General features: G+C 38.0%; 1 protein-coding gene across 7 annotated transcripts in view; it reads left to right on the forward strand.

Moving 5' to 3' along the window:
• The first annotated feature begins 412 nt into the window (after positions 1 to 412).
• The window catches only part of LOC133568410 (uncharacterized), a 61,052-nt gene continuing 45,426 nt past the window's right edge, over positions 413 to 16,038 (forward strand). For 3 of the 7 annotated variants that reach the window (XM_061920311.1, XM_061920310.1, XM_061920314.1), the window contains exons 1-2: positions 413 to 687; positions 804 to 842. The gene's annotated coding sequence lies outside the window, so the exon portion shown is untranslated. Of the gene's footprint in view, positions 688 to 803; positions 843 to 1,921; positions 1,992 to 16,038 lie in introns of all 7 variants that reach the window. The other 4 variants (XR_009809598.1, XM_061920312.1, XM_061920315.1 and 1 more) reach the window with 2 other exon arrangements.

A 16,038-nucleotide genomic window follows, 5' to 3' on the forward strand; every position in this document is an offset into this window, starting at 1 on the left:
GTTTTGCATCTTGTGCAATAAAGATACGATAAAACGGAGAAGTTGTATGAGCCTGCATTCCTGGGATTATTACAATATATATATATATATATAAACAGTAAATATAGTACATATAAATATTTAATACCTTTTGGCACATCTACACTAAAATTTATGTATTTTTTAACTGAATGACTGATTAATTACAGGATGAATTGAAATAAGATTGCATTTCATTTGTCATGATATATTATTATTATCAGTTTTTCATTACATTTAATGCTGGGAAAATGTACTTTAAAATATTGACGTTTGTGTTTGTTTTTGTAGGATTGTAAGATTGCCCATGCTAAATGTAAGCTTTGAACGCCTCATGCCTGCCTTAGATTTGCATTGGATCAACAGTTGTCAATCTTCCCCATTGACCAATTAATGACAGATGGCAATTATTTGAGGGCGGGGCTTAAACCTCGGCGGAAATGAGCGTTTTAATGCGTCTACATTTAAAGTTAATGTTTTGATTCCTGTGTTAAGTAAGTTGTATTATACTGCATCTTACTAAGCTGTTTTAATAAGCTGTCTTTTATGTTATTGAAGAAGTAAACGTTTATTCAGCAGTAAGTTATTTTCTAATGAGCACAACTGCAAATTGTTGGTTTAGTTGTTACATAGCTAGCGAACATCGCTGCAGAGAACCTACACTAACAAGTGAGTATGGGTTCTGTTGTCATGGGCATTGACAAATAACATTAAATTATTTAATGTAAGCACACTATTACATTAATATCCCATATGCTGCTGCGCCTGTGTCTTTCCACACCAAGCTGCTAGCTACACAAGGACCTCTGACTCTTTAATAGCCGGTGAGTAATAACAAACACTGCAACTACACACATCGGTATGCTTCCCACTAGGGCTGGGCAATATTGGCTTTTATTAATATCGCGATATTTTCATGCCATATTGCGATATACGATATATATTACGATATTTTGCCTTGCCTCGAATGAACACCCACCTTTCAGGGTCGCGGGGGGCGCTGGCGCCTATCTCAGCTACAATCGGGCGGAAGGCGGGGTACAAGTCGCCACCTCATCGCAGGGCCAACACAGATAGACAGACAACATTCACACTCACATTCACACACTAAGGCCAATTTAGTGTTGCCAATCAACCTAAATTGGCCCTAAATTGGGAGGAAGCCGGAGTACCCGGAGGGAACCCACGCATTCACGGGGAGGACATGCAAACTCCACACAGAAAGATCCCAAGCCTGGATTTGAACCCAGGACTGCAGGACCTTCGTATTGTGAGGCAGATGCACTAACCCCTCTGCCACCGTGAAGCCTTGATGCATATAATCACAGCAGTATGATGATTCTATGTGTCTACATTAAAACATTCTTGTTCATACTGCATTAAAGGCCTACTGAAACCCACTACTACCAACCACACAGTCTGATAGTTTATATATCAATGATGAAATATTAACATTGCAACACATGCCAATACGGCCTTTTTAGTTTACTAAATTTCAATTTTAAATTTACTGGAAGTTTCGTGTTCAAAACATCGCGGAATGATGACGTATACGCGTGACGTCACGGACCGTAAGGAAATATTAGCGCTGTGCACACACACACAGCTAAAAGTCGTCTGCTTTAACCGCATAATTATACAGTATTTTGGACATCTGTGTTGCTGAATCTTTTGCAATTTGTTAATTTAATAATGGAGACTATAAAGAACAATGCTGTTGGTGGAAAGCAGTGGATTGTAGCTGTCTTTAGCACCGAGACCCAGCCAGCGTTTCTTTGTTTGTTGTGAAAGCATAGTGGTCAAGCGAACATGTTTTCTCTACGTCAACAAGCATGTTTTTTTATGGGTAAATTGTGATATATATCTTACCGAAGACATCCGTGGATTATTTGTCGCTCTGCAGCAGCTGTGAGCTTGGCTCCTCGGCTTCTCTCTGAGACACAGTGTGTTCAACGCAGCCATCCGACCTCGAGGTATGTCTTTACAATCTTTACTTTACAATCTTTAAAATCTCACTAAAACACTATTAAAACAATAAGTAGATAAGGGATCTTCCAGAATTATCCTAGTATATGAGTCTAATTACATCTGAAACGCTCACACTGCCGCCGCCCGGAGCTGTCGCTTTTTTTTTTTTTCTAGTCCGTCGCTATCAATATCCTCAAACGCAAATCTTTCATCCTCGCTTCAATTAATGGGGAAATTGTCGCTTTCTCGGTCAGAATCGCTCGGTCAGAATCGCTCGCGCTGCTGGCGTCCATGATTGTCATCTATGGGTGGATGTGAGGAGTCCAACAATCTGTGACGTCACGCGCACTACTTCCGGGAAAGACAGGGCTTTTTTAAGAAAGACCAAAAGTAGCGAACTTTATCGTCGTTTTTCTCTACTAAATCCTTTCAGCAAAAATATGGTAATATCGCGAAATGATCAAGTATGACACATAGAATGGACCTGCTATCCTCGTTTGAATAAGAAAATCTAATTTCAGTAGGCCTTAAATATATGCTACTTTTAAACTTTCATGCAGAGAGGGAAATCACAACTGAGTCAATTGACCAAAAGTGTACTTATTAAATACTCTTCATTCTCTCGCAGGTGACTTTTTAAATGAAAGAACAAATTAGTAGTGCTGCTACCTTTTTGTAGTAACACTTCTGCTGCATACTTTGTATATTGCTGTTGTCTGCTGAATATCCTCCCACTTGAAGCCAAACCACCGGCAGATGATGGACACCCTGTTCTTTATTTTGGGCATTTATTGTTCTTCCTCCATTTGTGATCAGTTTCACACCATCTCTCTCTTGTAATGTCACAAGCTCCGCTCCGCTCGGCCTGCCTCAGCTAACGTTAGCCATGCTGCTACCTCTCTGGTTGGTGTTGTAAGCACAATTTGCAAAATGCGCGACTGCATTTTGCAAATTTAATGTCAAATCAAATCTAATCAAATGTTTATTGGATTCATCACTATACAGTGTACATCCACGACAGAACTACTGACTAAACTACTACCACAACTTGGTTTACTATTTATAAAATATAATAATGTAGGGTTACCTGGAACTTGAAATAGGCCACCCGACCTGAATCCACACTTGGTAGTAGTTTAGTCAGTAGTTTGGTTTGATTTGATTTGATTTGATTTGACATTAAATTTGCAAAATGCGGTTGCGCATTTTGCAAATTGGTATTGTGCTTACAACATCGGCAAGCGCGTATGACGCTACACTCGCGAGAGTATGTGACGTATGTTTTATGTCTCTGTGAGAAGAAGACGAGAAGGAGTGAGAAACGCCAGTAATGTAATGCACGCAGCTAAAACTAACTGTGGGAGAACATATAATCGAATATTACGATATAGTCATTTTCTATATCGCACAGAGACAAACCTGCGATATCACGTTTATATCGATATATCGCCCAGCCCTACTTCCCACTAAGTAATTAAACTCTCCCCATGTTTTATTAGTACCTTGATCCTGTCACTAGATACCTTAAATAGTAAAGACACCAGATTATGTTGTTTTCATGGTTGTGTAGGATTTCAAATATGCATTAAACACCAAGCAATAAAATATGAACCAGGCTAAGATGAAAACCTTATCTGACTTTGCTTTGATGAGTCTGTTAAGAAGAGAGGACATGTGGACTGGTGTATCAACAATGCAGAGTGGACTGCATACCAGGCCTGGGCAATTATTTTGACTAGAAGGCCCAAATTTAGAGAAAAAATGTGTCTATTTTTAGGAACACTAATACAAAAGCTCACAATAATGTCTGATTGAATGCTAAAAATGTTTTGACAGACCGTCTTAAACGGAATGGAATTTTACATTTTTTTACTGAGTGAGACACCCAAAATGTACATGAAAATAAAGAATGTGGGATTTACAATATTAGCTATGAACGATAAAACACTGAATATTGACAACATATGAACGTCACACCCCCTCTCAATCTACATATTTTACAATCAAGCAAAACGGAACAAAAATTCAACAAACACAGCGAAATATGAACGCAAAGGGTAAAAAAACCACCTAGAATCTGATACATCTGATATATCACTAAGCTTTACAACTTTGTTGTAAAAATTTCTTTCCGCGTCAGTCCCTGACACCCACATTTCAGGCTGAAAATCTGTGGAAACGCTGCCCCCTCACACTGCTTGGTGCCTCCTCTGAGCTGCTGTGAAGTAGATAACCATAGTAACTACTTAGATGACCATAGTAACTAGTATATCAAGCAAAAGCACAGATTCCAGCCATTGAAATACTTTGTATAGTTCAAGACTTACGGTAATTTGAAAACATCACTCATATCATGGTGGCACATAGTGTTTCCGTCTTTAAGATCTAAAAAAAATATTTGGGAATGTCCGGCGGGTCAGATTGAAAAGCTTAACAGGCCGCATGCGGCCCCTGGGCCTTAATTTGCCCAGGCCTACCGTATTCAGACTAGGCCACCTCATGATCCGATTATGATTCAGACGCTACGATTCGTCTGATGCAATTTTACATTTATTTTCGTTTCACTAAATAAGTATTTATCACTTGCAACTTAAAAAAAACAACAGTGCATTTGTAACAAGAAACAGTTAATTTAATTCCGACTTGTATTAAATTCATGGAAATGTGTGTAAAACTGGAATGTAAGTGCCCTATAATAAAAGAGCTGATCGGATCTTTCAGTGAGGTGGCTCACTGCAGTCAACCAAATTTTAGGACTGTGTGCATTAATTTTTAAACAATAAATAAATTGATTATCGATTATTGATGTTTACCAATTGATTTGTAATTGTCCATGTCTGAATTGCAATGCATCTAAAAATCGATTATTTCTCCCTCCTGTCTAGTACAAACAGTAGTTAAAATGGTGCCTGCCAGGGAGGAGGCTGTGTTTAGTTCCAGCACATTGTTTCATGATGCTTCCTCTGATATTCCTGTGATATGTGTGTGTGGTCATGCCAAAACAGTATGTATTGCCAGACAACAATTTGATGTACAGTACATGGATAGGAATCAATTAAAGGGTCATATCATGATTGTTTTCTACATTTAAAACACTGCCTTGTGGTCTAGATAACATGTTATGATGGTTCTTTAATTTAAACAAAAGTGTAGATTTTATTTTGCTAACTTTTTTTCAGCCCAATATTTTGCTCCCTCTTAAAACGGTTTATTTTGAGAGTCGGAGTTGTTAAATGCATTCTAACGAAGCTTATGATAGAATGCTGTTCGGAGACTTTAGCTCAGCATTCAACACCATCGTATCTCAACAACGAATAAGGAAAGTCGACCGACTGGGCCTCAAATATGGCTGTATGATTATGGCCAAATTAATAATCACGATTATCCATCCATCCATCCATTTCCTACCGCTTATTCCCTTTGAAGTCGCGGGGGGCGCTGGTGCCTATCTCAGCTACAATCGGGCGTAAGGCGGGGTACACCCTGGACAAGTTATTTGTATCAAAATTGAAATCACGATTATAAATCACAATTATTTACTATGTTATGTCAAACATATTTTATTGCCCTTTCTCTTTTAAACAAACAGTATGTAAACTGGGCTTTCATTTCCAAAATTAAACTTAACAAAACATAATTCATTAGTTAGAAAATTACATTTACAAAGGACAAAGCCACCGTATTTTACGGACTATAACATTGCGCCTTATAACCCGGTGCGCCTAATGTAAGGAATAAGTTTGGTTGACGCACCTGAAGCTATTTTATTTGGTACATGGTGTAATGATAAGTGTGACCAGCAGATGGCAGTCAAACATAAGAGATAAGTGTAGACACCCCAATGATTGCAATCAGGGTTGGGCGATATATTGAATATACTCGATATATCGCGGGTTTGTCTCTGTTCAAATATAGAAAATGACTATATCGGGATATTCGAGTATACGTTTTAAGGCAGTTGCTTTTAGCTGCGGGCATTACATTTCAGGCTCTTCTCACTCTTTCTTGTGTGTCTTTTGCACAGAGAGATAAAACAAGCGCACTTTCTTACATACGTCACATACTGTCACAGGTGCAACGTCATACGCCCTCGCGGAGCAGAGAGGTAGCGGCATGGTAACGTTTGCTGTGATGCTAACGGAGTTGTGAGAGTGGAAATACGAGAGAAAGAAGGTGCGAATCTGGTAAAAAATGAAGGAAGAATTAATTCCCAAAAAACAGCACATGGTCCATTGTCTGCCGGTGGCTTGGCTTCAAGCGGCAAGATGTCAAACAAGTATGCGGCAAAAGCGCATGAAAAGTCACCTGCTAGAGAGTGAAGAGTGGTTGAAACTCTGCATGTTCACATCTCTGTTCGGTGCCACACTCACAAATTGCCCAAGCAACCATTTCCAGATCAACACCGTATGAAAAAAAATAGTCAACAGAAGGAGATAACGTCCGCAGTAACCTATCACACAGCGAAGGACATACACTATTTGATTTCCTATTATGCAGCTTGTTTTTATTTGACTGTTATTTAAATATCTTGTGTAACATCATGCACAAAAGTGCACTTTATTTGTTTTAAACTACTGTAGTGGCGTTCTGTACAAAAAGTGCACTTTAATCTAGTGTTGTTTTGATATGTCATCTTAGTGACATCATGCCCAAAAGTGCACTAATAGCTTGTTTTAATGTCTCTGACAATCTTGCACTTTCTGTTTTGAAATTACATTGTTTGTGCCACTGCTTAATACATGTTTAATAAATACACTTTTGGTAAATTGACTTACTTGTGGTTTCCCTCTCTGCATGAAAGTTTAAAATGAGCATATATTAATGCAGTATGAACAGAACAAGAATGTTCAATGTTGACACATAGAATCATACTGGTGTAATTATATGCATAATGTGTTAAGGCAAAATATCGAGATGTATATTGTGTATCGTGACATGGCCTAAAAATATCGCCATATCGCCCAGCCCTAATTGCAATATGGCTCTAGTAAACAACACCAACATTTTATATGTTCCATTGAAAATATAGAATATTACACACAGTGCTCAAAAATATATCGAAATGTTTTAGTACAACTTTGGTAAGCTATGAAGCAACTTTTCTTACCTTCTGGTCTGATCTGCATTTGGGATCTGTAGAAGTCATGAAAAATTGTGCACGTCCGCGCCAACACCGTAGTCGTTAAGCTTCTTCTTTTTCCTCTTTTCTTCTTGTTATTGGACATTCATCCTCCACTGTTGCAATTTGTAATGTAAAGTTCTTACTTATATCTGTCAGTAAACTCCCCATAAAAGCGCTAAAACATACCAGTCTAGTGAGATTACATTATTCACCCAAGGAACTTTAGTTATTAGAATTTCGGTCGAACGGTTTTCATGGGACACGTTTCCTGTGTTGTTGTTTCCAAATGAGGAGATGCTGCTCCGTTATTAATTTAAAGCTGTCGTGCGCTTGCTTCTGATTACGTCAATTAAGCACAAAGTCGTTGTCCATACATTCTTAGTTATAACATGAGTGGCAGCACTTTGATAAATAAGGCAAAAATCACTATAGAGTTCAAGAAAGAAGTCGTAGCAAAGTACAGAGGTGGCGCTTGTGGGACTCTCTCACCATCATCACGCTTACAAAAGTATTTAAAAGAGATACAAGTTATATTAAATGTTAATTTATCCAATTCATTTGTAATTTTTATGGATTTTACATAATTTTTGCATGTAAAACTATATTTGTTCTCTGTAAAAAGTGTTTTTTGATGTCCACAATCTTTTACGAACAGAAGTGTTTGATCATCAAAACTTCAGATTTATTTAATTAAAATGTTTAAATTATAAAAAAATATTCTGTTACATGATCAAACTGTCACTGTACATACATGTTTCAAGCAGCATGTCACAGCCTTTTGACTTCATCAACAGCCATACAAATAAAGTAACCAGTCAATATTAAAACATACCATACAGTAATAAAACATTGAGTTAAAGTGGTCATATTGTATTTTTTTTTTGTACATTTAAAAAACTTCCTTGTGGTCTACATAAAATGTGATGGTGGTGCTAGGGTTAAACTTTTTAATGGCCGAGCCCGCTTCGACTGCGTCTCGTAGCGTTTTGTGCTTCCATATGGAATCTACTGACAGATTTAAGTTAGAACTATACGCTACTTTGTATTAGAACTTACAACAGCAGAGGGTGCATGTATGATGACTACTGCTCTGTATGTGGATTTTGATAAAAACTGCTGCACTTTGTATACTCCTGTACCTGTAAGTTGACAAATTTGTAACTCACATACCTTCTATGTATTGTACTTGTATTTCAAATTGATTATCATTATGTAATTTCAATATTGTTGTGTATTTTCAATCCTGTGTAGTTTTAATTGTGGATGTTAGATGTGCCATATAAGGACTACAGATGGAAATTAGCATGGTGCTAAATCTGTGATGAGGTGGCGACTTGTCCAGGGTGTAAATGGTAAATGGGTTGTACTTGTATAGCGCTTTTCTACAAACCCCGTTTCCATATGAGTTGGGAAATTGTGTTAGATGTAAATATAAACGAAATACATAATTTTCAAATCATTTTCAACCCATACTCAGTTGAATATGCTACAAAGACAACATATTTGATGTTCAAACTGATAAACTTTTTTTTTTGCAAATAATCTTTAACTTTACAATTTGATGCCAGCAACACGTGACAAAGAAGTTGGGAAAGAGGGCAATAAAAACGGATAAAGTTGAGAAATTCTCATCAAACACTTATTTGGAACATCCCACAGGTGTGCAAGCTAATTGGGAACAGGTGGGTGCCATGATTGGGAATAAAAGCAGATTCCATTAAATGCTAAGTAATTCACAAACAAGGATGGGGCGAGCTGTCGTATTTTAGGCTTCATAATGCGCCACACATTTTCGATGGGAGACAAGTCTGGACTGCAGGCGGGCCAGGAAAGTACCTGCAGTCTTTTACTAAGAAACCATGCTGTTGTAACACGTGGCTTGGTATTGTCTTGCTGAAATAACCAGGGGCGTCCATGATAACGTTGCTTGGATGACAACATATGTTGTTCCAAAACCTGTATGGACCTTTCAGCATTAATGGTGCCTTCACAGATGTGTAAGTTACCTATGCCTTGACCACTAATACACCCCCATACTATCACAGATGCTGGCTTTTAAACTTTGCACCTATATCAATCCGAATGGTTATTTTCCTCTTTGTTCTGGAGGACACCACGTCCTCCTTTGCAAATATAATTTGAAATGTGGACTCGTCAGACCACAGAACACCTTTCCACTTTGCATCAGTCTCTTAGGTGAGCTCGGGCCCAGCGAAGCCGGCGGCATTCCTTGGTGTTATTGATAAATGGTTTTGGCTTTGCATAGTAGAGTTTAACTTGCACTTACAGATGTAGTAACTGACGGTGGTTTTATGAAGTGTTCCTGAGCCCATGTGGTGATATCCTTTACACACTGATGTCTGTATTTGATGCAGTACCGCCTGAGGGATCAAAAGTCCGTAATATCATTGCTTACGTGCAGTAATTTCTCCGGATTCTCTGAACTTTTTGATGATTTTACGGACCATAGATGTTAAAATCCCTAAATTCCTTGCAAAAGCTCGTTGAGAAATGTTGTTCTAAAACTGTTCGACAATTTGCTTACAAAGTGGTGACCCTCGCCCCATCCTTGTTTGTGAATTACTTAGCATTTCATGGAAGCTGCTTTTATACCCAATCATGGCACCCAACTGTTCCCAGTTAGCCTGCACACCTGTGGGATGTTCCATACAAGTGTTTGATGAGCATTCCTCAACTTTATCAGTATTTATTGCCACCTTTCCCAACTGGCATCAAATTCTAAAGTTAATGATTATTTGAAAAAAAAAAAAAAAAAAGTTTATCAGTTTGAACATCAAATATGTTGTCTTTGTAGCATATTCAACTGAATATGGGTTGAAAATTATTTGCAAATCATTGTATTCCGTTTATATTTACATCTAACACAATTTCCCAACTCATATGGAAACGGGGTTTGTAAAAGACAAGTTGTCTTGTATGTTCACTATTTTATTTAAGGACAAACTTGCAATTAGAAACATATGTTTAATGTACCCTAATACTTTTGCTAAAATAAAGCCAATAATGTCATTTTTGTGGTCCCCTTTATTTAGAAAAGTACCAAAAAGTATCTAAATAATTTTTGTACCGGTACCAAAATATTGGTATCGGAACAACACTAGTTGCAATACACCATTATGTTCCGTAGAAGACCCTCCTTCACACCACCTCTCGCTTCTTCTGTTTTAATTTTTAAACCTCTCCTTTTTCAATTCTAAGACCCCCTCCTTGTCTCTCAGCCTTTACCTCCTTTCTCTCCCCAGTTCCCCGTCCCATCCCTTGCATCCCTTGTATTGTAAACAGCTCACAAAAGCATGACAAGGTCTCTGCTCATGTTCCCCCAGCCTCCCTCTGTTCTCCCAGCTATTTGTTATTGTCTCCCCGCTATCTCACGCCTGTGTGTTTTTGCCTCGTCGCGCTTTATTTTCTCTGTTGTTTTTCCCCCTCTCTTCCTCTTCGTAAGAAAAAGCAAAAGTTAATTAAATATGGAACGAGACGGAGCAGGCATCTCTTTAAACCATCATGTCATTAAAATGGTGTCCCAAGGAGATCGGCTTAAAAGGAGACATAGAACAATGTCGTCTCAGTCTGATATTTATGGGCCTGGTTATGTAAACATGCTCCCTTTTATTCTCTATGTATATATCATGTAATTATCACTTTTTGTTGCGCTTTCCCCATGAGAGTTCTGCCAAGGCAAGGAGTTACTACTACGGGAATGTCATTAGATTGGTTCAGTGCTGCTATGAGGCCACATTTCAGGAGGAAAACAAGTCTACGTTCTCATCTTGGTTCAGGATTTTATCTATATTTGACTTCCCCATATAAAATCATCAGTATCTTTACTCTGCTGACTGAAACTCATGAGCAATCTTGGTCCTTTGTAGGTTACAAAAATAAACTCCAAATACATGAAGTATAGCTAATAATGCCCATTGTCTACATTGGTTAAATCAGTACTTTTTAAACGGTGCCGGTGCTTAAACAGTCGCTTAAGATGGTAGAACTGTCGTCTAAAAACTTAAGAGTTCCTGGTACAAATACAGCTTCTGCCATCCGAGTTAGTGCCGTTGTGTCCTTGGGCAATACGCACCCACTTTTCTCCTGTGCCGCCCATAATAGTGTTTTCTTTTTGCCTTGGAAAAGACATTCTTAATCTCAATAAGATTTTTTTGAATAAATAAACGTAAAAAAAAAACTACAATATAAAACTAAATCCGCAGCAAATTATCAATTTTATGGCAGCAATACAGAACAAAGGAAATGTGCAAAAAAAGAACAAGACTCACTTGTGTTCTCATGTTAATTCTTAGAAATCTGGGATTTGCAAATGACTTCAAAGTGCTTTGAGTAACCTGAAGGTTGAAAAGGTTTAAAGGTGAAAGGCTATTCACCATGTTGGTGGTGCAAGGGTCTCCTGCTTTAGATATATTAGAAATATTTTCTTTCTTTTATTGCACAAATGGCTGCTATTTTTCCTTTTCGGGGCAAAGTATATATATTCTTTCAAATGTAATCGAAATATAGTTGAATAATTAATCAACTGAATTGATGTATTACAAATTGATATTAGTGCTGTCTGATAAAAAAAATAAATGAAACTGCCCCGCCTTTCAGGTAACCCTCCCCAGTTAAACTACCCGTATAATGGAAAAACATTTTCACTTTATATTGAAGCAATTATAATATGTCTGATTCATGACACCGAAAGACTTACAATGTTTGCGAGTAAATAGATAGGATCAAAATGATGTAAATCTCACAGAGATTCCCGAGGGATAATTAACATGAGCAGTTACTTGATCCGTGACGTGCATGTGGACAAAACAGTTTTATTCAACAACAACAAACCTACTACTCACAGCGTGAGCGACAACAGATACTACTTTGGGACAAATTATGATCTAGAGCCTTATATTTTTGAGCTTGAATATTTGAAAGATGAGCAACAAATTTTAGAAGCTGTGTGCTAAACAGATATAGCTTTCGTGAAACACAGAAGCAACATCCAGCAGTATTGCTAAGTGCTCAACAAGATATACAAAATTAACATAATAAAACACTTATTATACAATGTCTGCTTTTACTGGGATGCCGACTGATAGAATGTTCATATCATCCTGTTTAGATGAGGAATTACTCATAATAATGTTTTTTTTTCTCGACATCTCCGGGTCTAATTTGGATGTCAAAGATCACCAAATCTTTGGTCTATAGCTCTACTATCCAAGTGAGTAGCATAATTTACAACCTAGAAAAACTTTCACCAGCTCAGAAGCGATTCGGCAGCAGCAGCAGGACACGGCCAGCTCAGTATGTCAAAATAGCAGCATTAACTTGTTAGCGCTCCGTGATCATTGCACCACTGGAAATAGCGCTTTTATTTATAATATCGCTAATTCTTTGTAACTATTCAGGTCCCGAGATGTAAATTAAGTATTGTTGGTGGTTTTTTGGATGGTTATTTTGAGTGCGGAATAGAGGTGCCCCCCATTGAGTCCGTTTTTAGCTGAGTTTTGTTAACGTTTATTCACAATTTAGAATGCACAAAAAAAGAAAAATGTGTTCTATCTCAAATAGAGATTGCGAATGGTAAACATCACATCTCTTTACCATTTTGCGTATTTCCAAAATGATTGATCAACTGACTATGGGCAGAGTGTAAATTTGTGTACAAATAATGGGGTCTTTTCTTAAGGAATTGAGTAATCATGATAAATTCAAATTCCAAAATGTGGTTAAAATGAATAAATAAATTAATCATTTGACATTTCTAATAAAAGTTTTATCCTGTAACGGGGTCATATTATGCAAAACACACTTATTGCCTGTTTGCACCTGTTTTTGTGTATTTCAGATCACCATAAGTGTCGATGATTTGAAACCATAGGGGTGTTACGAAGATATAAAATAAATAAATAAATAAATGGGTTGTACTTGTATAGCGCTTTTCTACCTTCAAGGTACTCAAAGCGCTTTGACACTACTTCCACATTTACCCATTCACACACACATTCACACACTGATGTAGCGAGCTGCCATGCAAGGCGCCAACCAGCACCCATCAGGAGCAAGGGTGAAGTGTCTTGCTCAGGACACAACGGACGTGACGAGGTTGGTACTAGATGGGATTTGAACCAGTGACCCTCGGGTTGCGCACGGTCACTCTCCCACTGCGCCACGCCGTCCCTAATATATATATAAAACAATTTTTTGCTTGTTCCATAAAAGACATTTGAGATTTACCAACAATTGTGACAGGTTAATTTGTTACGGCAGCGGATATCTTCATACATGGTAAATATTTTCCGGTTAACGCAATTGAATTTCTTGTCGTGTGTTTGTGGTCCAACAAAAACATGTCAATTTTGTACACGGTGCGACCCGAAAACCTAAAATGCTCCGTAAGAAGTAAAAAGTGACCGTTTAATTTATGTGATTTGCGACAATGTTCCTATAACTGTGACAAAATGTCTCTGTGCGTCCAAACCACTTTGAAGACAGCTGTTTTACCATCGACTTCTAACAGAAGGATTATCCCAAATACTACATCAACTACTATTTATGGCAATGGAAGAGAGAATTTACCAGGAGATAGACTTTTTGTAATATTACGTTGGAAATGTAGCTCTACATGTCTTACCTAGTCTATTGTTTAAGTACAGAGATAAAAAGGCTACATATGACACTATATTCTTGCGTGGATGTACACAACCACTTCAAATAAGGCTGTTGACATTATACAGTACCAAGTAGTATACTAGGGATGTTGTAATTAGTGTTTTATGCTGCCAATTCTGATACCGCTCATCCATGAGTGATGCCAATACCGATACCGTATTACCTGTAAATTTTGTATTTATTTACAGTGAGTGCTCTTGAGAGTTTACATGATCTAAACTAGTTATTTTTTCTCTCCCTTTGTGAGTAACATGTTAGCCCTGTCCTACAGCTAATAGAGTACTTGCTAATGATACTTAAGATACAAAGAAATGCAGTTAATTTGCCGTAATGGAAGTAATTATTATTTACTTATGGGTGCGGCTTCACACTGTGTATGGAGACACATATTTAGCTGCAAGCTACTTGTCAGCCGGAGAACTAAAAATAAATTCAGTGTCAGCCAGAGGAGATCGGCCTTTGTCATCCGCAATAAATTGCATTAATCGGCATTAGCGATCGCGTACTGTACTTTTTCACAAAAATCTGCATACCGGTATACTGATCGGTGGTCGATCATTGGGCACATCTCTATTTGGCACTGAAAGGCGCTGAGGAGCTCCAGATCAGACACTGGCTCGTACACCTACGGTTCGATGCTAAAATCCTCAGCTGTTGCCATTTATAATAAAAAATATATATTTTTTGATATTCTTCGGTTCCTCGCGAGAAGCGTCCCTTGTAAACTAGCGGAGGCTGGAGGGGGCAAGGCGTGGAAGGGTTCATTTGCATCTAAAAAGACAGCCTCCTAAATGCCTTATTTTCATGAGACAGTCAGAAAGTAGCTAAAAAATGGGTCTATTAAGCAAAATTTGGACAAAATGCACCACCATGGTTACCAGGTAATGCAGACCACAAGGATGCATGTAAATGTAGATTCAAATTATAACATGACCCCTTTAAAGGCCTACTGAAACCCATTACTACCGACCACGCAGTCTGATAGTTTATATATCAATGATGAAATATTAACATTGCAACACATGCCAATACGGCCTTTTTAGTTTACTAAATTGCAATTTTAAATTTCCCGCGAAATGTCCTGTTGAAAACGTCGCAGAATGCTGATGTGTACGCGTGACGACACGGACTGTTAGGAAATATTAGCGCTGCGCACACACAAAGCTAAAAGTCGTCTGCTTTAACCGCATAATTACACAGTATTTTGGACATTTGTGTTGCTGAATCTTTTGCAATTTGTTCAATTAATAATGGAGAAGTCAAAGTAGAAAGATGGAGTTGGGAAGCTTTAGCCTTTAGCCACACAAACACACGGTGATTCCTTGTTTCAAATTCCAGGAAGTGAAACTTTACTATGTCTCAGAGCGGTCAAGTGAACATGTCAACCAGCAGTTTTCGGTGAGAAAATTGTGGTAAAAAGTCAGCTGAGCTTGTGCCGTCCGTACAGCTGCCGTCGACTTCCATCAGACACTGGCGTCAACACACCAGTGGATACACCCTTCCGACTATCAGGTAATATTCAACTCTCTAAAACACTAGCAACACAATAGAAAGATAAGGGATTTCCCAGAATTATCCTAGTAAATGTGTCTAAAAACATCTGAATCCGTCCCAATGCAATCGCGTTTTTTTTTTTTAACTTGATTTTTTTTTTTTTTTTCTAGTCCATCGCTATCAATATCCTCAAACACAAATCTTTCATCCTCGCTCAAATTAATGGGGAAATTGTCTTTTTCTCGGTCCGAATAGCTCTTTTTGTTGGAGGCTCCCATTAAAAACAATGTGAGCAGCCATCAACGGGTGACGTCATTGTCTGCGACTTCCGGTAAAGGCAGGGCTTTTCTGTTGGCGACCAAAAGTTGCAAATTTTATTGTCGATGTTCTCTACTAAATCCTTCCAGCAAAAATATGGCAATATCGTGAAATGATCAAGTATGACACACAGAATGGACCTGCTATCCGCGTTTAAATAAGAAAATCTCATTTCGGTAGGCCTTTAAAAGAGAATGTTCAATTTAGATTTACACGTCACAGAAGTATTTATTTATAATTGGCTAACAGTTTTATCCCGCGTGTATCCAATCCCCAAAAGGTGATCCTCTTAGGAGGCAAAGACTGGTGATTTATAAGTTCTGGGTGCTGCCAGCTAATGAAAGTTTGTTTTTAAGTGAAGCCACTTGCAGTGTTAATGCAGATGCAAGTAGACCTAATAAAAACAATGAGAAATGAATGGGCAGCTACCTGCATTG

Source organism: Nerophis ophidion, linkage group LG14 (assembly GCF_033978795.1).
Source record: "Nerophis ophidion isolate RoL-2023_Sa linkage group LG14, RoL_Noph_v1.0, whole genome shotgun sequence".
NCBI lineage: Eukaryota > Metazoa > Chordata > Actinopteri > Syngnathiformes > Syngnathidae > Nerophis > Nerophis ophidion.